Source organism: Stegostoma tigrinum, chromosome 5, assembly GCF_030684315.1.
Source record: "Stegostoma tigrinum isolate sSteTig4 chromosome 5, sSteTig4.hap1, whole genome shotgun sequence".
Lineage (NCBI taxonomy): Eukaryota > Metazoa > Chordata > Chondrichthyes > Orectolobiformes > Stegostomatidae > Stegostoma > Stegostoma tigrinum.
This window is the reverse complement of record NC_081358.1, coordinates 115,398,475-115,422,073: the sequence shown is the minus strand read 5'-3', so window position 1 is coordinate 115,422,073 and position 23,599 is coordinate 115,398,475.

The window sequence follows — 23,599 nt, the reverse complement described above, 5'->3', positions numbered from 1 at the left end:
AATTGTCACATTCCTGTGCTTTTTTCCTTGCTCAAGAATGATTTTGTAACAGTGCTATTCGGATACTGGGGAGGGAGGAGGTAAATGGGCGGGTGTTGCACCTTCACCGGTTACAGAGGAAGGTGCCGTAGGGCAGTGGGGAGGTGTTGGGGGTGAAGGAAGTATGGACCAGGGTGTCCCAGATGGAACGATCCCTGCGGAAGATGGACAAGGGAGGGGAGAGGAATATGTGTCTGGTGATGGCATCTTGCTGGAGGATATCTTCCTGCTGTTAAGAAATTTGTTTATGTTAACCCGACTGTGTGTTTTAAATATTGTTGTACTGTGCTTTGCCCTTCCCTTAGTGCAGTGATCTGGTGTTGAATCTTGCACTAAGACTAATTGAGTAAATGTTGACTAATAATTCAGTCTGTATTAAAGAATGTATTGCTGGCTGAGTTAGGCTTAGTGCAGCTTAGTTTTGCTACATGTTCATTGGTACCATAATGGTCTATTTTGGAGGACTGTGTTCCATGAATATTAAAGGCATGAATTCAATCAACATCATTAGGGCCATGATCGTTGTCATTAGAGTTTTTTCTGCTAATCTTAATCAGCCCAGGAGTGTACTGAAGGAGAGGTTTCTACACAAATTCGCAGGCTACACTTTGGCATGAATTAATGCAACAAATGCAGCTCTTTTTTTTCAGAAACTCAATGAGATCAAGGGAATAATTCAACACAGAAGTTTTATTACCAAAAATTCTACCCTTGAAGTTTAAGCATGAAAAGTGGGAGTATGCTTTTATTTGGTTGTTTTGATCTTCTATGAGCCCTGAGAGCTTAGTGAAATCAACATGCTGAACACGGTCCAAAAGTTAAAAGGATATCTTAATGCTCTATAGAAGTTACTAATTATATGCGGAAAACTGGAAAATAATGCAATATTAATTGAGCAGTGCTGCGTATCATCTATCTTTATGATCCTAATTGGCTGTGTTTGTGGCTTTACAATGCAACTCATATGTCTCAACATGTTTAAGATTGGTCACAATTTTACATATTCATTTGTAAAAGCACTGTTGAGAAAAATTTTGTTGTAGTTGTAGGATCAAACTCTCCAAACCTAATTGTTACATTAATCATAAGGAATATGCTACTGGCATTCATCCCACAGCAACAATAATGTCATTATGACACAAAATGAAGCTATTTGGCCCATCAAGTATATGCCAGCTCTCTGTGGAGCAATTCAATACTTGGAAAGGCTACCAAATATATTATCAATCAACCAAGACCTGAGCCAGTTGAACTAAAGTTGAAACTTTGACCTGCAAATCTACCTAAAGTCAATTTGGAAAAGTGCAAGAGGAATTTTTTTTCAAATGAGATATCGAACAGGGGAATTCGAGGAGAATTACTTAGAATGTAGGTTGATTAAGCTGTTGATCCTCTATGCCAGGTTAGTGTGATAAATGTAGGGAACAAAGTAAGGAGAAACATGTTTTACACTTAAAAATTAATGAAAATTTGGGATAGCCACAATTTGATGGTTCTAGCATTCTCTGATGGATAATGCAAAAGGCAACGTGGATCCTGAACTCATAAACATGTGTTTGGCACAAATGAATTCAGAACCTGGTATTGCACATCAATTTGTTAAAACAAAACTAATAATTATGCTTGGAATGGAGCAAAGCTGGATGATGTGGCAGACCACATATCTTTGGAGCTTCTGATGTATAAGGTCATAAAATCTACACTTCATGGTTAAAGGCATTAAAGAGATTGCTAGAATCAAGAAAAGAACTAAATGTATAATATTTTGCATATGATCTATGTGAAGTCTTAGTAAGACCATCATTGAATACTACAAGCAGTTTTCAGTTCCTCTAGGATAGATGTTGAAGCCCGATAGATGGTTCAGGCAAATTCATTACAATGTTGCCTGGCATCAGGAATCACAAATATAAGAAAGACTTGAAAAATTGTGTGTTTGCATTAGAAACGGAGCAAGTGAAATGAAACTCAATTGAGAGATGTACAATTTTAACAAATAGAGCAATAAACAGGAACAGTAGCCATTTTTTTTCCAGTTAGCAAGTGAACCTAGTTTAGGGAACATAAATGTAAGATGAATTGTAAGAGCGCTGGACAGAAAACAGGGGAAAATCTTTTACCTAAAGGGTAGTGAGGTTGTGGGTCATATTACAAGAGGTAGTGTTTTATGGAGAAAAGATTCCAACATTTAAAAGTAAGGGAGAACCAATTGAGTGCAAAATGAATGAGCACTGAGAGAGAGAACTGAGAGTCCTGAGATGCATCCTGCTCTGATGCATGAGATGGGTTCCTACCACTGCCTGTAGGCTGTTCTGACAACAGCATTGGGAGATGTCAGTATGGCCCAAATTGCAATATTAAGGTCAAAAACAAATTTGCTGGAAAAGCTCAGCAGGTCTGGTAGCATCTGTGAAGGAGAAAACAGAGTTAACGTTTCAGGTCCGGTGACCCTTCCTCAGACCCTTCTGCCCCGCAATGCCAGAAAGCCACCATGGGATCCCCCACACCAGGCCAAGAGGTCACCACACCAAGCTGGGAGGTCACCACGTCACGCCAGGGGACTGCCCCACCACACAAGGAGGATGCAACAGGAGGCCACTAGGCCAGGCTGGAGGTCGCCACACCAGGCAATGAGGCGGCTAAGCCAGGCCAGGCCAGGGGTGTACCTCGTTGTGTCAATGCTGAGGCTAGGAGTCATCAGAGGCTGGGAATTATTGGAGACCAGGAGTTGACCAGAGGCTGGGAGATGACGGGAGACTGGGGTTCATTGGAGGCTGGGACATGACTGGAGGCTGGGAGTCATCGTCAGAGGCCAGGATGGAAGAAGAAAATATAACAGAAAGATGGAAAAAGGAGAATAAAAGAAGTAGAACAGGTGGAGCCGATGACACCTGGCTGAAGTGTCCTACTCTGCTGCCATCTGGATGATGTGGTGAGGCTGGCACGTTTCTGATTGCAGTCTTTATCGATGAAGTTTGCACGATGTTGCTGTGTATGGAGCATGCCCTGAGATATTGCCGCCTGCTGCCCATGATGGAGGCCTAGAGGATTAAGTAGTGAGCTGGAATCGCCAGCTACTTGCTCTGACTTTCGTGTCAGGAATTGCTATTGCATGTTAAAATAGCAAGCTTCATACATATGAAGTGAGAATGGAAAATAATGAGAAGTTAATGCATGAAAATAAACCCCTCACCACTCACTAGTGAGATTCACTTCTCGCCACTGAAACCTTAGTTGGAAATTCAGACTACTCTTCATCACCATCAAGATACTGATTTTTCTGTTCTCACCATATTTTCCCACCTGTCTCACCATTGCTGTGTTGTTGAAGGGAAGGAAAGATTCTGCTCAATACGCTTCTGATATGTTACTTTGTCTTTTTAACAAACCAAATAGGCACTTAAAAGGTTACAATGATTTTAAGTCTTTTTGGTCCAGCACAGTGAGTTGAGGTTTATCTCAGATTTTAACAGGTACAATATTTTTTCCAGTGGTTTTAAAATAATTCATACTTCCATTACACCATTCATAAAAGCAGTAAGCAATGCATGCTGGATGAGTGCCTGTGATGGATATATGGGGGGGGGGGGGGTGGGGGTGCTTCGAGGTGTCGTGGCAGAGTAGTATAGAGCAGACTGAGAGAATAAGATACAGCATGGGGTGACTTTGAGGAGGCAGTATGCGGTGGAATGGAGTTTGCTGTATGTAGATGAAGAGGAAAGCAGTTAGGCCTGGGCGCATTTAAACAATGTAGAGAAGTGACATGCTGCATTGGAGAACTAAAACGAATCTTCTAACAAGTCCAGCTTTGCAACTACCTCATACAGACATAGAGTCACAGAAACAGGTCCATCAGTACAACTTGTCCATGCCAACCAGCTAAAGAAATCTAGTCCCATTGCCAGTATTTGGTTCATATCCCCCTAAACCCTTCTCATTCATATATCCATACAGATACCTTTTAAATGTTATAATTGTATCAGCCTCCACCATTTCCTCTGGCAGCTCATTCCATACATGCACCACCCTCTGCGTGAACAAGTTGCCGCTTAGGTCCCTTTTAAATCTTTCAGCTCTCATCTTTACCCTACGCTTTCCAGTTTTGGGTTCCCCTATCCTGGGGAAAAGACCTTGGCATGTATGAGAAGGTTGAACTAAAGGGAGAAGCTGAATAGGCTGGGGATATTTTACCTGGAACACCAAAGGTTGAGGGGTGACCTTGTAGAGGCTTCATACATATGAAGTGAGAATGGAAAATAATGAGAAGTTAATGCATGAAAATAAACCCCTCACCACTCACTGTGCTCCTGAGATGCTGCTTGGCCTGCTGTGTTCATCCAGCCTCACATTTTATTATCTTGGAATCTCCAGCATCTGCAGTTCCCATTATCTCTCCCTCACCACTCACTAGTGAGATTCACTTCTCGCCACTGAAACCTTAGACCTCGAAGCACCCCCCCCCCCCCCCCCCCCCCCCCCGATATATCCATCACAGGCACTCATCCAGCATGCATTGCTTACTGCTTTTATGAATGGTGTAATGGAAGTATGAATTATTTTAAAACCACTGGAAAAAATATCCATGGCCCTGACTATTTTATAAACCTCTACAAGGTCACCCCTCAAACTTTGGTGTTCCAGGTAAAATATCCCCAGCCTATTCAGCTTCTCCCTTTAGTTCAACCTTCTCATACATTCTGCAGTGGCTCTAAACTGTGAATCTGGTCCTAAATAAAAAGATGAAAATTCCTTTGTAAAGTTTCACATTTGGATCAAGTGAACACTTGCTGAGCTGGGAAAATGTGCAGGTCAGGTTTTTCTCAGCCCAATGATTTTAAGTTTTTTGCTCCACCACAGTTGAAGCAAAGCTTCATTGATTTTTGCCAATGATACAAAAATTGCTGAGATAGACAATGCAGTCCACTGAAGGACCAGTGTACTGAACAAAGGCTAAGAAAATTTAAATACTCCTCACCTCACTGCTCTGCACAGAAGTGAAGGATTGGAAACTCAAAGCTAACAGACTAAAGGTAATATATTTGAAGTAGAAATTAACAGACTAAGTTTCAACTCAAACCCAGAGAAGATGAATCATTCCTATTATACCTTTTGCTCATTTGGTGTCCAGTTTGCTTAAAAATAACATCATTTAATTTTAAAGTATTTTCCATTACATTTAATTAATTCCATGGGAAAGAAGTGCTAGGGCACTGATAAGGAATTATATTGAAATTTGCCATTTGTCCATTTTTTTCATGTTTCAGGTGAGTTGGTGTACGAACATCAGCATCTTACTTGTATCGGTGATAATGGGAACTGCAGATGCTGGAGAATCTGAGATAACAAAGTGTGGGGCTGGATGAACACAGCAGGCCAAGCAGTATCTTAGGAGCACAAATGCTGACGTTTTGGGCCTAGACCCCACGTCAGCTTTTGTGCTCCTGAGATGCTGCTTGGCCTGCTGTGTTTATCCAGCTCCATACTTTAGCATCTTAGTTGTCTTTTTTTCTGATTTAATTTGACCATCTACTTACCAAAAGGTGGAACCTTTCAGTGCCTGAATGACAGACTATGGTGAAACTTATGACAGAACCACCTGTCCAGTGAGGCCTAGCTCGATGTCAACTTGCTGTAACTTTTGTGTCATGGGCAAGACAATTTCTTGCTAGGCAGTGACAAATTCCCAATTAAGGGATGATTATTGTTTGTTAAATACCTTCCTAATGCTATAACTTGCCTCATCAATATTCAGCATCCTATCTCAGCTTTACAATGCCTTACCTTTACGCATTTTTCTCCCCTGAGCTAGAGATGTCAGGTTTACCGTATTGCTGTTTGGCACAGGTACAAAGTTAGGAATCTTGTCATGCTAGTTGGCAGTTTTCAGTCAAGTGAAGGGGTATGGCCTTCATCTGGGGCTGGCAAAGTATGTGAAATAGAGACTCCAATCCCAATCCAGGGGTTTGGACACAGTCAATTAGACATCCAGGGTAGTCCAAGTCAGGATGCTCTCCACGTAAGGGATGAGAAGCCAAATGTCGGTTAGTCCATCACCTATCTTGACTCTTTCTGTCTTCATGTGGGCTTATTTCTTCCTGGAATGAGAGAGAGGCAGGTATTACAGGAGATAAAAGTTGGTGGTGCAGTTTTGGAAGTGACCCAAGCGAATAAATAGGTAGCACTGAAGGCATGCAGGGTGAGTGATTGTTGCGATTGTTTGAAATTTGACATTCTTACATTTGTCCCAATGAGTGTGAGATGAAAAACTTCCTCAAACAATGTGTAAATTACAGACAGGCATTAAATAACCCAGTGCAGTCCCCAGTTTGCCAGCACTACTTGCTGAGATTACAATGGAAATCCCTTTTACATATGAGCAGGGGCCAAGATGAAGCAACTCATGATTAATTTCCCAGTCGGATAAATGTTCACGTGGGTAAATTGCTCATGCATTTTTACTCATCTGAGAACACATTTGCCTTTAGGTTTCACATGCTTGCAGCTGTTCTAAAAAAATACTTGGAAGACTTCAAATACACCTACAGTACTGGAAACATAAATAAATTATATGGTAACTCTCACCACAAGAAAGTGTTTATTTAACAGATGAGTGTCAATATAGCTAATTAGGAGCTGACAGAAGACTGTAGTGTTACAGGAAGCCATTTACTGTACACATAATATTTATGAGCAACTTAAAATTATTCTCTCTGATATTAGTTTACAAGCCACCAGCATATTTGTGTCAAATTCCTTTGTGTTTTAATTCATTGGTCTATTTCAATAAGCTCTTTAAGTCTTTTCTCTATATTTTTAAACAGTCAATGTTGAACATCTATAAATAAAAAAAACTAATGCCAATGTAAAGTCCAAGTAAAAACATTCACACTAAAGCAAATTTCCATCCAGCAACTAGTACCAAAACTTATCCATGTGCTCAGAGTATCGCTCTGACAAGGAGCTCAAGGCCAGTCTTTGAGATCGGGAACAAAAACCCTGTGACAAATTATGGCCCCACAAGGGAATAATTTTCAAATGAAAGTAAATACTCTGACACTAATTTTATAACGTTACTGCTAACAATATTTTTGCAGACTGAAAACCAATATCTTCCCAATTTAGAAAAACCTTAAAACATTCTGTTTACTCGAGCCCTGGTAGTCACTTCCCCTATTTGTTATAAACACTGTCTCATCCTCAGGACTAATCTTAGGTTATCTAAGATTACAAAGAGATCTTGATCAGTTGGGTCAATGGGCTGAGGAGTAGCCGATGGAGTTTGATTTGGATAAATGCAATGTATTGGTAACACAAACAGGGGCAGGACTTATGCAATTAATGGTGGAGCCCTAAGTAGTGTTGTGGAACAGAGAGGTGTAGGAGTTAAGGTACATAATGCTTTGAAATTTGTGTCACAGGGCAGACAGAATTATGAATGAATTTAGCACACTAGTCTTCATTGCTCAGGTCTTTGCTGATAGGAGTCGAGATGTTGTGTTGAGTTGGCACAGATGTTGGTGATAACTCTTCATAGAATCCCTTCAATGTGGAAACAGGCCATTCAGCCCATCAAGTCCACACCACTGCTCCAAAGAGCATCCCACCCAGACCTACACCCCTGCCCTATCCTATCCTTGTAAGTGTGCATTTCCCATAGCTAATCCTCCTAGCCTGCACATCTCTGAACTCTATGGGCAATCTAGCATGGCTAATTCACCTAACTTGCACATCTTTTGGGCTATGAGGAAAAAAGAAAGCGCACCTGGAGAAAATCCATGCAGACATGGGGGGAATGTGCAAACTCCACACAGACAGTAAAATACTTTGCTTTATGTATTTCTCTCGGGCATCCAAAACCCTAGCCTGCGCCACGTGCCAGTGAGGTGAGGAATAGGGAGAAAAAGGAGTTGAACACGTGGCTACAGGGATGGTGCAGGAGGGAGGGTTTTGGATTCTTGGATAATTGGGGCTCTTTCTGGGGTAGGTGGGACCTCTACAAGCAACATGGTCTTCACCTGAACCAGAGGGGTACCGATATCCTGGGGGGAAAATTTGCTAAGGCTATTTGGCTGGGTTTAAACTCATTCAGCAGGGGGATGGGAACCAAAGCTGTAGTTCGACGATAGAAAAGGTTGAGAGTAGGGTGGTCCGAAATAAAGTTTCAGGGACGCAAGATGGCACCGGCAAGCAAGAAGTTGGTTTGAAGTGTATCTACTTCAATGCCAGGAGCATCCGGAATAAGGTGGGTGAACTTGCAGCATGGGTTAGTACGTGGGACTTCGATGTTCTGGCCATTTTGGAGACATGGATAGAGCAGGGACAGGAATGGTTGTTGCAGGTTCCGGGATTCAGATGTTTCAGTAAGAACAGAGAAGACAGTAAAAGGGGGAGAGGTGTGGCATTGTTGGTCAGGGACAGTATTACAGTTGCAGAAAGGATATTTGGGGACTCGTCAACTGAGGTAGTGTGGGCTGAGGTTAGAAACAGGAAAGGAGAGGTCACTCTGTTAGGAGTTTTCTATAGTCCTCTGAATAGTTCCAAAGATGTAGAGGAAAGGTTAGCAAAGATGATTCTCAATAGGAGTGAGAGAGACAGGGTAGTTGTCATGGGGGACTTCAACTTTCCAATTATTGACTGGGAACACTATAGTTCGAGTACTATAGATGGATCAGTTTTTTTCCAGTGTGTGCAGGAGGGCTTCCTGACACAGTATGTAGATAGGCCAACAAGGGGCGAAGCCACATGAGATTAGGTACTGGGTAATGAGCCCGGCCAGGTGTTAGATTTGGAAGTAGGTGAGCACTTTGGTGATAGCGATCACAATTCTGTTATGTTTACTTTAGTGATGGAAAGGGATAGGTGTATACCACTGGGCAAGAGTTATAGCTGGGGGAAAGCCAATTACAATGAGATTAGGCAAGATTTAGGGAGCATAGGATGGGGAAGGAAACTGCAGGGGATGGGCACATTAGAAATGTGGAGCTTATTCAAGGAAAAGCTCCTGTGTGTCCTAGGTAAGTATGTACCTGTCAGGCAGGGAGGAAGCTGCAGAGCGCGGGAGCCGTGGTTTAGGAAGGAGGTGGAATCTCTAGTCAAGAGGAAGAAGAAGGCTTATGTTAGGATGAGATGTGAAGGCTCAGATAGGGTGCTTGAGGGCTACGAGGTAGCCAGGAAAGACCTAAAGAGAGAGCTCAGAAGAGCCAGGAGGAGACATGAGAAGTTGTTGGCAGATTGGATCAGGGTAAACCCCAAGGCTTTCTATAGGTATTTAAGGAATAAAAGAATGACAAAAGTAAGATTAGGCCCAATCAAGGATAGTAGTGGTAAGTTGTGTGTGGAGTCAGATGAGATAGCGGAAGCGCTAAATGAATATTTTTCAACAGTATTCACTCTAGAAAACGACAATGTTGTCGAGGAGAACACTGAGATACTGGCTACTAGACTAGGAGGGATTGTGGTTCACAAGGAAGAGGTATTAGAAATCCTACAGAGGGTGAAGATAGATAAGTCCCCTGGGCCGGATGGGATTTATCCTAGGATCCTCTGGGAAGCCAGGGAGGAGATTGCCGAGCCTTTGGCATTGATCTTTAACTCGTCATTGTCTACAGGAACAGTGCCAGATGACTGGAGGATAGCAAATGTGGTTCCCCTGTTCAAGAAGGGGAGTAGAGACAACCCTGGTAATTATAGACCAGTGAGCCTTACCTCAGTTGTTGGTAAATTGTTGGAAAAGGTTATAAGGGATAGGATTTATAACCATCCAGAAAAGAATAAGTTGATTAGGGATAGTCAGCACGGTTTTGTGAAGGGTAGGTCGTGCCTCACAAACCTGATTGAGTTCTTTGAGAAGGTGACCAAACAGGTAGATGAGAGTAAACCGGTTGATGTGGTGTATATGGATTTCAGCAAGGCGTTCAATAAGGTTCCCCACAATAGGCTATTGTACAAAATGCAAAGGAATGGAATTGTGGGAGATATAGCAGTTTGGATCGGAAATTGGCTTGCTGAAAGAAGACAGAGGGTGGTAGTTGATGGGAAATGTTCATCCTGGAGACCAGTTACTAGTGGTGTACCGCAAGGGTCGGTGTTGGGTCCACTGCTGTTTGTCATTTTTATTAATGACCTGGATGAGGGCGTAGAAGGATGGGTTAGTAAATTTGCAGACAACACTAAGGTCGGTGGAGTTGTGGATAGTAACGAAGGATGCTGTAGGTTGCAGAGAGACATGGATAAGACGCAGAGCTGGGCTGAGAGGTGGCAAATGGAGTTTAATGCAGACAAGTGTGGGGCGATGCACTTTGGTAGGAGTAACCAGAGGGCAAAGTACTGGGCTAATGGTAAGATTCTTAGTAGTGTAGATGAGCAGAGAGATCTCGGTGTCCATGTACACAGATCTTTGAAAGTTGCCACCCAGGTTGACAGGTCTGTTAAGAAGGCATACAGTGTTTTAGCTTTTATTAATAGAGGGATCGAGTTCCGGAACCAAGAGGTTATGGTGAAGCTGTACAAAACTCTGGTGCGGCCACACTTGGAGTATTGTGTACAGTTCCGGTCACCGCATTATAAGAAGGATGTGGAAGCTTTGGAAAGGGTGCAGAGGAGATTTATTGGGATGTTGCCTGGTATGGAGGGAAGGTCTAATGAGGAAAGGCTGAGGGACTTGAGGCTGTTTTCATTAGAGAGAAGAAGGTTGAGAGGTGACTTAATTGAAACATATAAAATAATCAGAGGGTTAGATAGGGTGGATAGGGAGAGCCTTTTTCCTTGGATGGTGACAGCGAGCACAAGGGGGCATAGCTTTAAATTGAGGGGTGAAAGATATAGGACAGATGTCAGAGGTAGTTTCTTTACTCAGAGAGTAGTAAGGGAATGGAACGCTTTGCCTGCAATGGTAGTAGTTTCGCCAACTTTAGGTACTTTTAAGTTGTCATTGGATGAGCATATGGACGTACATGGAACAGTGTAGGTTAGATGGGCTTGAGATCGGTCTGACACGTCGGCACAACATCGAGGGCCTGGGGGCCTGTACTGTGCTGTAATGTTCTATTCTATTCTATTCTACTGTGATGCAGCAGTGGAAACCACTGAGCCACCATGCTACCCTAATGAGCCACTACTCCATTCTTCTGGAGTACTGTGCGCTGTTCTGGTTGTCCTGTAATAGGAAGGGTATTATTAAACTAGAGAGGATTCAGAAGAGATTTACCAGAATGTTGCTGAGGATGGTGCTTTTCAGTTGTAAAATAGGCTGGATAGACAGGGATCTTTTTCACTGGAGCATAGAAGGTTAAGGTCTTACCTTGCAGAGGTTTATAAACTCATGAAGGGCTTAGATAACGTGAATAACAAAGGTCTTTTGCCTAACATGGGAGGTTCAAAACTAGTGACATATTTTTAAGGTGAGAGGAGAAAGATTTAAAAAGGACACGAGGGGCAACTTTGTTTTCATGGTAGTGGTGTGTGTGTGGAATGAACAGCCAGAGAAAGTGATGGATTCAGGTACAGTTGCAATGTTTAAAAGAGATTTGGATAAATACATGAACAGGAAAGGTTTGGAGGAATGTGGGCCAAACGCAGGCAAGTGAGACTAGTTTAGTTTGGTAACATGGTTGGCATGGACTAGTTGGACCAAAGGGTCCGTTTCCATGCTGTATGATTCTATGACTGTATCTCAAAGACTTGGCTAACTGACGAACTCATGGCAATCACACAGATACTTGGGCAGAGGTAGAACCAACACTGAACAGTAATCCTATTCTTTTGTTGACAGCAAATCATTTTCTGTAAACTTGTGAAAAATATTTTGATTATTTATGTCTTATTTTCTGGTCAGTAAGAGTGTTTAGAATGTGGACGATCAAAAATTTACAGCATAAGATGGACATTATGTCAATCTTAACCATATGTTTCAAGCCATGACTTTTAGCTATAATAAGTAACAGAGTAAAGATGTTCTGAGGAATAACTTCTGCGTTGTTCCTTTGTATATTCAACCCATTTATTTTTACTTGGTTAAACATCTGTCAAAGATACAGAAGATTAATTTATATGAAGAATGAGATGAGAATATTTTCCAACCAAACAGCGGCATTAGCACACAATGAGATCATTTTCTTGGATGTGTGAGAGAAATACATAAAGCCAAGTACTTTACTTTACTGATACCAAGTAGATATTTTGAGGATCTGTACCTCTTATGTTTATACAATGTGTACAAAGTACTGAACTTTCCACTGAATGTGAAAAAAATTGCTTGATGAGAATGTAGGTCCTACATTAGTTTGGCACAGGGTCAAAATTCTTAAGTGCACTGGAATAAAGGCTTGTGCTAACTGACTGAACAGTTTTTCATGTGTGAGTTAGTGCAGCGTTGGTGTTCCCAGAAACTCGCTAATTTGGCAGTCTTAGATGTAACACAAATTAACATATTTTCCATAAAGGAATTGAGTTTTGCTTGTAAGAACATTGTTAGAAAAAAAATTACACAAGTTTTTGCGTTGCCCGATTCCAGGTAGATCATTGCCAGATAAAAACCACAATTGGAGTCAGAAGTAACTGGTAATATGAGGAAAAGATAACTTATTTTTGTCAGATTAATAGCAAGATTTTCATGCAATTTAGAGGTGGAGGGCCTACAGGTGCAGGGGAGGGCGGTTTTCACAAGACCATAAGAAATGAGCTAAAGTAAGCAACGTGGTCCTTTGAGCCTTCTCTGCTATTTAGCAGCACGTTCTGACTGCAGCCTCAAATGTTGTGTCCCATAAGGTCAAACATCTATCTATCTAACTCAAGCTTAAGTATATTCAATGGCTCACCTCCAGCCCTTTCTGGAGTAAATAATTCAATAAATTAATAACTCTCTAAGAAAAGCAGTTCTTCCCTATCTCAGTCTGGATGAGATGTCTTCTATTTTGAAATTATGTCACCTACTTCTAGATTCCCTCATGAGGGGAAACATCCTCTCAAAACCTGTGAAGTCTGCAAATAATCGGTATGTTTCGATAAGATCACCTCTCTTTCTTCTGAACTCCAAAGAGTACAGGTCCGATCAGCTGACACTTTGTTCATAAGGCAACTCAAAACACACATATACAGAGGATGAGGCCACTCAGCCCTTTTTGCCTAGCCCAAAATTCAATTTTATCATAAATGATTTGTTCCTCAATTATCCTGTCATGCCTTTGATCCATATCCCTTAATATCTTACCTAACACAATCATAATCTTGTACATTAAAATTGCCTAGAGCAACCACAGCCTTTTCTGGTAAAGAGTTCCAGATTTCCGCTCCAAAGCGCTTACTGAATTGACTCCTTAATGTATTATTCTAATGACAAGATTAAGCTTCCAATCTGCCATCAGACAAAATCATTTTCTGTTTCTATACCATTATCATTCAAGCACCTGGATTTGATCAGACCTCAGACTTTTATATTTGAAGAAATACACAACAAGTGTATGCAATCTACCCATACAATTTAGCTCTTAAAACCCTGATGAATCTGCACCATATTGTCTCCACAGCTAATGTAATTTTCCTGAGGCACAGTGACCAAAATTGACTGAAATGGGCATTAAACATGGTTCTGTGTAACTGAAATAACATCTTGTGATATTTATATTCCAGTTCCCTTCACATAAAGACCAACAAACCTCTTACACTTTTGGCTGCTGTTTTTCCACCTTAACTCGAACTTTTGAGTTCCCCAAATTCATTGTTTCTTGGATTCAAAGTGGATCATTTCACATTTTACTATAATGAAGAAAATTTGGTCCACCCATATAGATATTTCATTTGTAATTTCATATTCAAATTTCATAAGTTGAGCAGCCTGACTTGATGTCACCTGTAAACTTGGTTACACTACTTACTGGTCCTTCATCCAATAAGTGTGATGAAAAGCTAAGGCCTCAATTCTGCCAAATGGCCTGTTCCCATTATCTCTATTCTCTTTCTCCTAGCAAGATGTCGTAAAGTTACCTCCAATTTTGTGCATATTGCATTGTGAAGTGGTGAATTACCAGACTTCTCAGAGAATCTTATGTTGATTGAATAGCATGCATGATTGATACAGGAAAACCTATAGATGTGGTGTACTTGGAATTCCAAAAAGCATTTGGTAAGTTGACATATTAAAGGTTACAGCACATGAACACATTTGTAAGGGATAAAACACTAGAATGGATAAAAGATTAGATGAGAAACAGAAGGTAGAGAATAGACATAAGTGAAGCTTTCTCGGGTTGGGACCCTAGAATGAGGGGACTGCCACAGGATTTCAGTGCTGAGTCCTCCACTATTTGCAATTTATATTGATGATATTGATGCAGGGACTAAGTATGTGGCAGCTAAATTTGCTGATGACACCAAGCTAGTTTGGAAATAGAGCCATAAAAAGTTAGAGTTTTTGTAACATGGAAAGAGGCCCTTTGGCACATTGTCTCCATGCTGGTCATCACGCCTCTATCTATTCTAATCCCATTTTCCAGCACTTGTCCATCTCAAGTGATAATGGCTCCCAATCCACAGCAATGTGATTGATTCTAAACTGTCTTAGCAAGTCAATCAGCTGAATAGCAGCTAAGAGACAGGCCAGCAATTCCCCTATCCCATGAAAGAATAATGAGATGAAACATTGAATCTGGAAAAAGCAAGGAGGCAATCAGAGGATTGTGAAAAAAAACTGCTAGTATCTTTCTTGAAGACAGCTTCACAAATATTAAGGCAAACCTACAAAATAAACTTGACAAACTGGGCAATTTTTCTGCATGGCTAAATAAGTGTGTTCTCCATCAAGCCCTGCTTGCTCAGCTCTCAAATGCGATTTCAGGGATGGTTAAAGAAAACTCTCCACAGGCACTCTGAAGCTTCCCTTGAAATATAGCTGTATTGACATAAATGACCTGGAGGAACATTTTTCACAGTGTTCGAGGTGTTGCCCATCAAGCTGCATCATGCCTCACAATGGCAGGGACCCGTGTTCGATTCCTCCTTTGGGCGGCTGTCTGTGTTTGCACATTCTCCCTGTGCCTGCATGGGTTTCCTCTGTATGCTCCAGTTTTCTCCCACAGTCAAAAGATGTGCAGGTTGTAGGGAGATGGGTCTGGATAGGATGCTCTGAGGGTCAGTGTGCTCTTCTTGGGCTGAAGGGTCTGTTTCCACACTGTAGGGATTCCATTAAAATAAAAGGCCTTGTGTCCAAATGCTTTAACAGTCAGGCAAGTGGTGGTAGAGAGGGAAAGAAAATGAAGCAAATCCTGTTTCACTATCTCATCAGATATCTTAACCCACATTGCCTAGAGATCTCTGGATTGAGAATCAATCTCGTCATTCACTCTAAGATCCACAGCACAAACTTGTGAGTCTAAGTAGATGTAATGCTCAAATTGAGACAGCAGAAGATAAATAAGAAGAGATTAATAGTGGTGTTCAGAAGTTTGAAGGTTTTTGCTAGAGTAAGTAGGAAACACCAATTTAAGACAATTGACATTAGCACAAGCATCATAGCACAACCACACTGAATATGTTGTCATGATCTGGCGTGCACTGCCTGATAGGATAGCACTTGTAAATGGGCAAATGGGCCTCTCAGTGTATAAGATACACATTTGACATGGAAATGAACATGTGATTCATTTTCAGTGAGCTTTTCGCTCATACCATTTAAATCAGCTTGAGTTTGCTTCCAGAACAGAAATAGGCAGACAGTAAGTAAACTGAGGACAGGCAAGCGATTGAGGGTTCTAGTACAGAGTGTGCTGCTGTATGAGCTGTCAGTTGGATTTCTGCCCCACAGTGGACTGAGGAGTGAACTATTTCATTTGCTTAATTCCCATCATGCTGAAAATGATATCTTTTATCATGAGCTGAATGCAAGCATTAGGTTGCGCTTGGCTTGTTGAAATAAACAGGGTGGAAACAGTTCTTCTTTAATGTCTTTATTTGATGGACTGCAGTTCCACACTGTGGTCTGATACAATCTGTAGATAGCATTTTCCATGAATTATCAAAGAGATTGTCCAGGGAGGCACCTCTTGACAGGGAGCTCAGCAGATGGAAAAAGATTTATCTGAACTTTGTTCTTGTTTGCTATAAGAATTACAGCGGTGTAACAAGAAACCTTACACCCACGACTAAAAGGCATGAGTGGCCAGAACTAAAGATACAATCACTACAAAAGAAATGAACTACAGAGAATCAGAAGTAATAAATTACACAAGGTATACCTGCTTTAGTGAACTCTAGTAGAACAATGCTTACATCAGAAACATTTTCACAAGGTGTTTATTAATTGACAACACGAAATATCAAATATTTCCTGATATAATTCATAATAATGATTCAAGCAGAATTTAAAAGGTTATTGATATTTTGACATCAGCAGACAATAAACAGAGGCTTTACAGAACCCAACATTAAAATCTAATCCCTTCAAGTGTAAATTAGATTGCATTCTGATGTAAGTTACTATTTTGCACGATTTATTTCAAATATTTAACATTCATAGAACATAGAACATAGAAGAGTACAGCACAGAACAGGCCCTTCAGCCCACGATGTTGTGCTGACCATTGATCCTCATGTATACACCCTCAAATTTCTGTGACCATATGCATGTCCAGCAGTCTCTTAAATGTCCCCAATGACCTTGCTTCCACAACTGCTGCTGGCAACGCATTCCATGCTCTCACAACTCTCTGTGTAAAGAACCCGCCTCTGACATCCCCTCTATACTTTCCTCCAACCAGCTTAAAACTATGACCTCTTGTGTTAGCCATTTCTGCCCTGGGAAATAGTCTCTGGCTATCAACTCTATCTATGCCTCTCATTATCTTGTATACCTCAATTAGGTCTCCTCTCCTCCTCCTTTTCTCCAATGAAAAGAGTCCGAGCTCAGTCAACCTCTCTTCATGAGATAAGCCCTCCAGTCCAGGCAGCATCCTGGTAAACCTCCTCTGAACCCTCTCCAAAGCATCCACATCTTTCCTATAATAGGGCGCCCAGAACTGGACGCAGTATTCCAAGTGCGGTCTAACCAAAGTTTTATAGAGCTGCAACAAGATCTCACGACTCTTAAACTCAATCCCCCTGTTAATGAAAGCCAAAACACCATATGCTTTCTTAACAACCCTGTCCACTTGGGTGGCCATTTTAAGGGATCTATGTATCTGCACACCAAGATCCCTCTGTTCATCCACACTGCCAAGAATCCTATCCTTAATCCTGTACTCAGCTTTCAAATTCGACCTTCCAAAATGCATCACCTCGCATTTATCCAGGTTGAACTCCATCTGCCACCTCTCAGCCCATCTCTGCACCCTGTCAATGTCCCGCTGCAGCCTACAACAACCCTCTATACTGTCAACGACACCTCCAACCTTCGTGTCGTCTGCAAACTTGCTGACCCATCCTTCAATCACCTCATCCAATTCATTAATAAAAATTACAAACAGTAGAGGCCCAAGGACAGAGCCCTGTGGAACACCACTCACCACTGACGTCTAGGCAGAATATTTTCCTTCTACTACCACTCGCTGCTTTCTGTTGGCCAGCCAATTCTGTATCCAAGCAGCTAAGTTCCCCTGTATCCCATTCCTCCTGACCTTCTGAATGAGCCTACCATGGGGAACCTTATCAAATGCCTTACTGAAGTCCATATACACCACATCCACAGCTCGACCCTCATCAACTTTTCTAGTCACATCCTCAAAGAACTTGATAAGGTTTGTGAGGCATGACCTGCCCCTCACAAAGCCATGTTGACTGCATTTAATCAAGCCATGCCCTTCCAGGTGGTCATAAATCTTATCCCTCAGAATCCTTTCTAACACCTTGCAGACGACAAACGTGAGACTTACTGGCCTGTAATTGCCGGGGATTTCCCTATTTCCTTTATTGAAGAGAGGAATTACATTTGCCTCTCTCCAGTCCTCAGGTACGACTCCAGTGGAGAGCGAGGATGCAAAGATCTTCGCAAGTGGCGAAGCAATTGCATTTCTCGCTTCCCAAAGCAGCCGAGAACAAATCTGGTCCGGGCCTGGCGACTTGTCAATCTTAATGTTTGACAAATTTTTCAGCACAAATATAAAATATAAACAAATATAACAGTGGACCTAAAATGTTGTATCAGTTAAAATGGGTGAATTTAGTTTCTAATTTGAGCATATTAGTTACATGCGAATAGTATTTGGTGTCAACAAAATTGAGCAGAATATTTAATCAATTGCCTGAGTTCATCATATTTTTTGGCCTAATCTGCAATCCAGCTACCAATTTAGTATCTTCAGTCTACTCCCAAATCCCAGCTTCCTACATTTGTTCTGGCTATTTCAAATTGAGATTGGTAAAGCATAGCCTTTACCAGGAGTCAGACTGAAGTGGAGAGGATTTTTTTAACAATAAGAGTATGGGGAGAAGAATCATGGAATTATAGAAATTTTCAGTTGTGAAAGAAGGCAATCAGTCCATCGTGTTTGCACTGGCCAACAAGTAGCCTTCTGGCATAACCCACTTTCCAGCTCTTGGTCTCTAGCCTGAAGGTGATGACACCTTAAACATATAAACAAATACCTTTTAAACGTCAAGAGAATTGCTGCCCCACCACTCTTTCTGCTAGTGATTTCCATATCTCCACCACCCTCTGGATGAAAACATTACCCCTCAAAATCATCACTAACTCTCATACTTCATGTCCTAAACCTGAGCCTGTTAGCTCTTCTACTCCCTCAGCCGATAGTGATAGGCTCTTCCTGGCCACTGCAGACCCCTCAAATTTTATATAAATTGAATAAATTTTTCCTCAAATTCCTCTGTTGGAAGCGAAACCACAATAACAAATCTGTTCTTTCCTCATAACTAAAATTCTTCAATTCATCCAAAAAGCTTATAAATCTCCCTCATGTTCTCTCTAGTACAATTATATTTTTCCTATGCTGCAGTGATCAGAACTGTGCAAAACTGTTGTCTAATAATGCTTTACACAGTCGCAGCACAACCTTCAAGCTCTCAAATTCCATGCCTCAGCTGACAAAGAAAAATATCCTGTGTGCCTTTTTGACTACCTTATGTATTTGTCAGACATCTTCATACATGTGTGGACATGCAGTCTGAGTTTACTCTGTTCGTCTACAGTCATTGCATGTTCACTTGCTTTGATAGCCTTTCCCAAATTCATCAAGTCATTCATCCCCACTTTGAACTCAATTTGCTGCTGATCCACTATCTGACTAGTTCATCGATGTCTTACTGCAGTCTACAGATTTTTTTGTTACTGACCACATGCCTCCAATAGTTTTTTGTTAAGAGATAGTAGGAACTGCCGATGCTGGAGTCTGAGATAACAAGGTGTGGAGCAGGAGGAAAACAGCAGGCCAGGCAGCATCAGAGGAGCAGAAAAGTCCAGACCCGAAACGTCAGCTTTCCTGCTCCTCTGATGCTGCCTGGCCTGCTGTGTTCCTCCAACTCCACACCTTGCTACCTCCAATAGCTTTATAGTCTGTAAGTTGTTATTTATATCCCCTGCATTCAACTTCATGTGTTGCATTAAAGCACAAAATGAAGAGAATGAGGAGCAGTAAAGCTGATAGCTTAGTTGTATTATCACCAGCCTATTACCCCAGAAATTCAGGTAACAATCTGAAGACCCAGGTTCAAATCCAACTAAAAAGAAATCTGGAGTTAAGAGTGTAACCATGACCGTGATGATTGTCCAGCAAGAATGGCAGAAAAGTTAGCTGCTTTGCCTGTTTTTTCTTTCTCTCCTCTTAGCACTAGAGGCAAATTCTGAAGCAGCGCACAGGCAAGCAGCTTGCGGGCAGCAAATCCCACCCAGAGACCAGTGCAGGGGAGGCACTCCTGGAACTTACCTTGAAGCAGATGAGTGCCAGTACGGAATGGAGTGGAGACTTAGAGCAGTGCAGGAATGGTAATCGGAATGAGGTCTGGCATAGGCATTCAGGCCATGTGTGGAGGAACTGCACTGAGCTGCTGCAATGTAATGTTGATTTGAAATTTTTTACCTGAAGGTAATGTCAATCCTTTGACGATGTCTTATTTCTAACTTATTTTTTAAACTCTGTAAAGTAATACAATTTATTTCTCTTTTGTATCCATGATTTGTTCCTAGGTACTAATACCTAAGATGGTGCGATAAGAGGCAGACATTGTAAAAGCTTTTCATTGTGCTTGTACAATGGAGTACACATGATGCTAAAGGATAGTCTATTGGAGGAAAAATCCATCTGGTTCACTAATATCCTTTAGGGAAGGAAACCTGCTCGCCTTACCTGATCTGGTCTACACATGACTCCAGACCCATAGAAATGTAATTGATTCTAATCTGTCCTCTGCTCTCTGTGCAATAAATGCTGGCCCAGCCTGTGAATGAAAATAAAAGACCCAGCATTAAGGCCTGTGAAACAATACTGGAAACAGCCAAACAGTCACATAAACAACTGCTGATAATTTTACACCCACGTTTCTATTTTGTCTTGAATCCCATGAGTGTTTTGCTTTGTGACCAATTTCCCTTGTGGGACCTTATCAAAAGCCTTGTTAAAATCTCTGTAGTCTACACCAAATGTACTGCCTGCATCAAGCTTCCTTGTTATTACCTTTAACAATTCTATCAAGTTAATCAGGCCTGGCTGTCCTTCCACAAATCTGTGCTGAGTGTCTGTGAGTAATTCATATGCTTCTAAATGAAGGTGTGTCCAGTCCCTCAGAACTTTTTGCAATAGTTTCCTGGAACTGCATTCAAGTTTACATTGTACATTACAGCACAAAACAAACACAACCAGGAGTGGGGGGAGGATGTGGAGGCTCTTGTTATACTGCAGCTGATTGGACTATAGTTATCTCATCCTTCTCCTTCTCCATTTTTAGACAGTGACACAACTCTGGCTGTCCTCAAGTTCACTGGCACAATTTGTGTAGCTTGAGGCAGCTAAAAAATAATAGCCAGATCCCCATTGTTTATTCTCATACTGTATTTATCAGTCTATGATACATTCCACCTGGACCAAGGTATTTACCCACATTCAAAGGTGACAAACAGCTAAGTACATCTTCTTTCACACTGTTAACCTAATATTTCACACTTCTCATCCCAGAATGCACAATCTTTATTCACAGCTGTAGCAATACAAATCATTAGGGTATTAGTTCGTACATAGTTGGCCCAGTGGCAGTGCCCCTACCTCAGAGCCTGGAGACCTGCATTTAAATCCCACCTGTTCCAGAGTTGTGTTCATAACATCTCTGAACAGGTTGATTTGGAAAATATTCAAGAAAAATGGGTACTTTTTTTTAAAAAAGAGGCTGGAATGTGTACATTTCCAAAGAGACCAAGTGTCCTTGTCAATAGGTCACTAAAAGCCGACACGAAAGTGTAACAAGTTATTTGGATGACTAATGGAATGTCAGTCATGATCACTAGAGGATTAGAGTACAAGAGTAGAGAAGTCTTCCTTCAGTAGTGATGAAGTCTGATGAGGCTACACAGGAGAACTGTGTATAATTTTTGTTCTCCTAATCTCAGGAAGGGTGTCATTACCATTGACGGAGTGCAACAACCAGACTTGTTCCTGGAATGGCAGGACAGTTCTATGAACAGGGATTGGGCAAACTATGTCTGTATTCTCTAGACTTCTGAAGAATGAGACGTGACATCTTTGAAACCTACACAACACTTAAAGGAATACACAATGTGGATACAGATAAAATATTTCCACTCATTGGGGAATCTAGAACCAGGGAACACAACTTTAAAATAAGGGGAATGCCTCTCAGGATCAAGACCGACAATTTTTTTTCACTTAGGGGTTTATGAATTTTTGGAATTCCCTATCCCGGAAGGCTGTGGAAACTGAATCTTTGACTATGTTCAGCCATAATCATATTAAATAGTAGAGCAGGCTCAAGAGGCTGAATTGCCTACTCCTGCTCCTGGCTCTTATTGTTTATGTTCAGAGCAGAGATTGATAGACTTCTGATTAAATTGTAATGTGGATAGGTCAAAGGTTTTGAAGTATTTGATCAGCCATAATTGTATTAAATAACACAGCAGCTTTGACAGGCTGAAGGGCCTACTTCTGTTCTTATATCCATTTTAGGATACACCAAAATATAAGTTAACAAAGTGATGTTGCACCTGGTACTATTATTACAAAAGCAAATCAGTGTCTTCTGTTACCAAAGAGACCTTTTTCTAATTACAAACCCAATTGTTCTTGGATGCAAATCCATTAAATAAGACTTCCTCACTTTGAAGAAATGTTAAATATTTTGGCCAAATATTCTATTTCCAAAATAAATGAAAATGACTACTCTCCCATTGCTTCAATGTCTAAGTGCTTTGTCAGTTCCCTTGGAGATTAAGTGGGGAGGCTATATTGTACAACAGATTTAAGTTAGCCTATCTCGCTATGACAGCATACGCGTTTGATTTCACTGCTGCCAGACAGTGGTGGGGACAGGAGGAGGTGAGTATGCATTAGAAAAAAGCTCAGTCAAGTTTCTGCAGTCAATTGAGTAATCCTTACTAGATGCAGACAGGATCAGCAATCAGGTGAATACTGGATTGAACTCAGCTGAAATCGCTGCCATGGAGGAAATAATCAGCAGGCGCTCACTGTTCAAGCTCACACATAAAGAACTGGCACATGGGACAAGTTGCCATTGCTGATACACCATAAACTCAGGTTCCAGTGAGGGGCACTAAATAAGAGAGTTTTAAAAAAAAAGAAGGCAAATTTGTAGAGCTCTGTTCTCTCTATCGGCCGTTGCAGCCTCTGGTTTTCCTCATAAATTGTAATGTTGGCAACCTTCCAATCTCGGAATGTAAAATGGTACATGTCCTGTAAGAGATCTGAGGTCAATAAGGTTCAACAATCCAATTACTCCTTTTATAATGAAACTTGCTTCATGTTGCTGTAATAATCTGAAATGAGCTGTAATCATGCATTTAACTTTCTGTAACCTTTTTTTTAGGTTCTCTAAGCCCTATTAAAATCATTTAGATTATCACTTTTTCACTATTTAAATCAGATTTAGAGGGAGATCGTCCCTTCTGATCACTTAGTAGCTACAATAGAATTAAAAGCCTGCTTCTATTTTAATTCCAGTAAGCTCATTTTCTTCAGCTATTTACTCACAATGTATTCTGCACAAACACTAGTTTAGGACAGACATCTACATCTCTTTTGTGTTAAATCTATGTGCTGTAATTCATATTTCACAGTCTTTTCATTATATCTACTAATGCTTATTAGATTAGATTAGATTACCTACAGTGTGGAAACAGGCCCTTTGGCCCAACAAGTCCACACCGCCCCTTGAAGCATCCCACCCAGACCCATCCCCCTATAATCCACACACCCCTGAACACTACGGGCAATTTAGCATGGCCAATCCACCTAACCTGCACATCTTTGGACTGTGGGAGGAAACCGGAGCACCCGGAGGAAACCCACGCAGACACAGAGACAATGTACAAACTCCACACGGACAGTCACCCGAGGCTGGAATCAAACCCGGGTCCCTGGTGCTGTGAAGCTGCAGT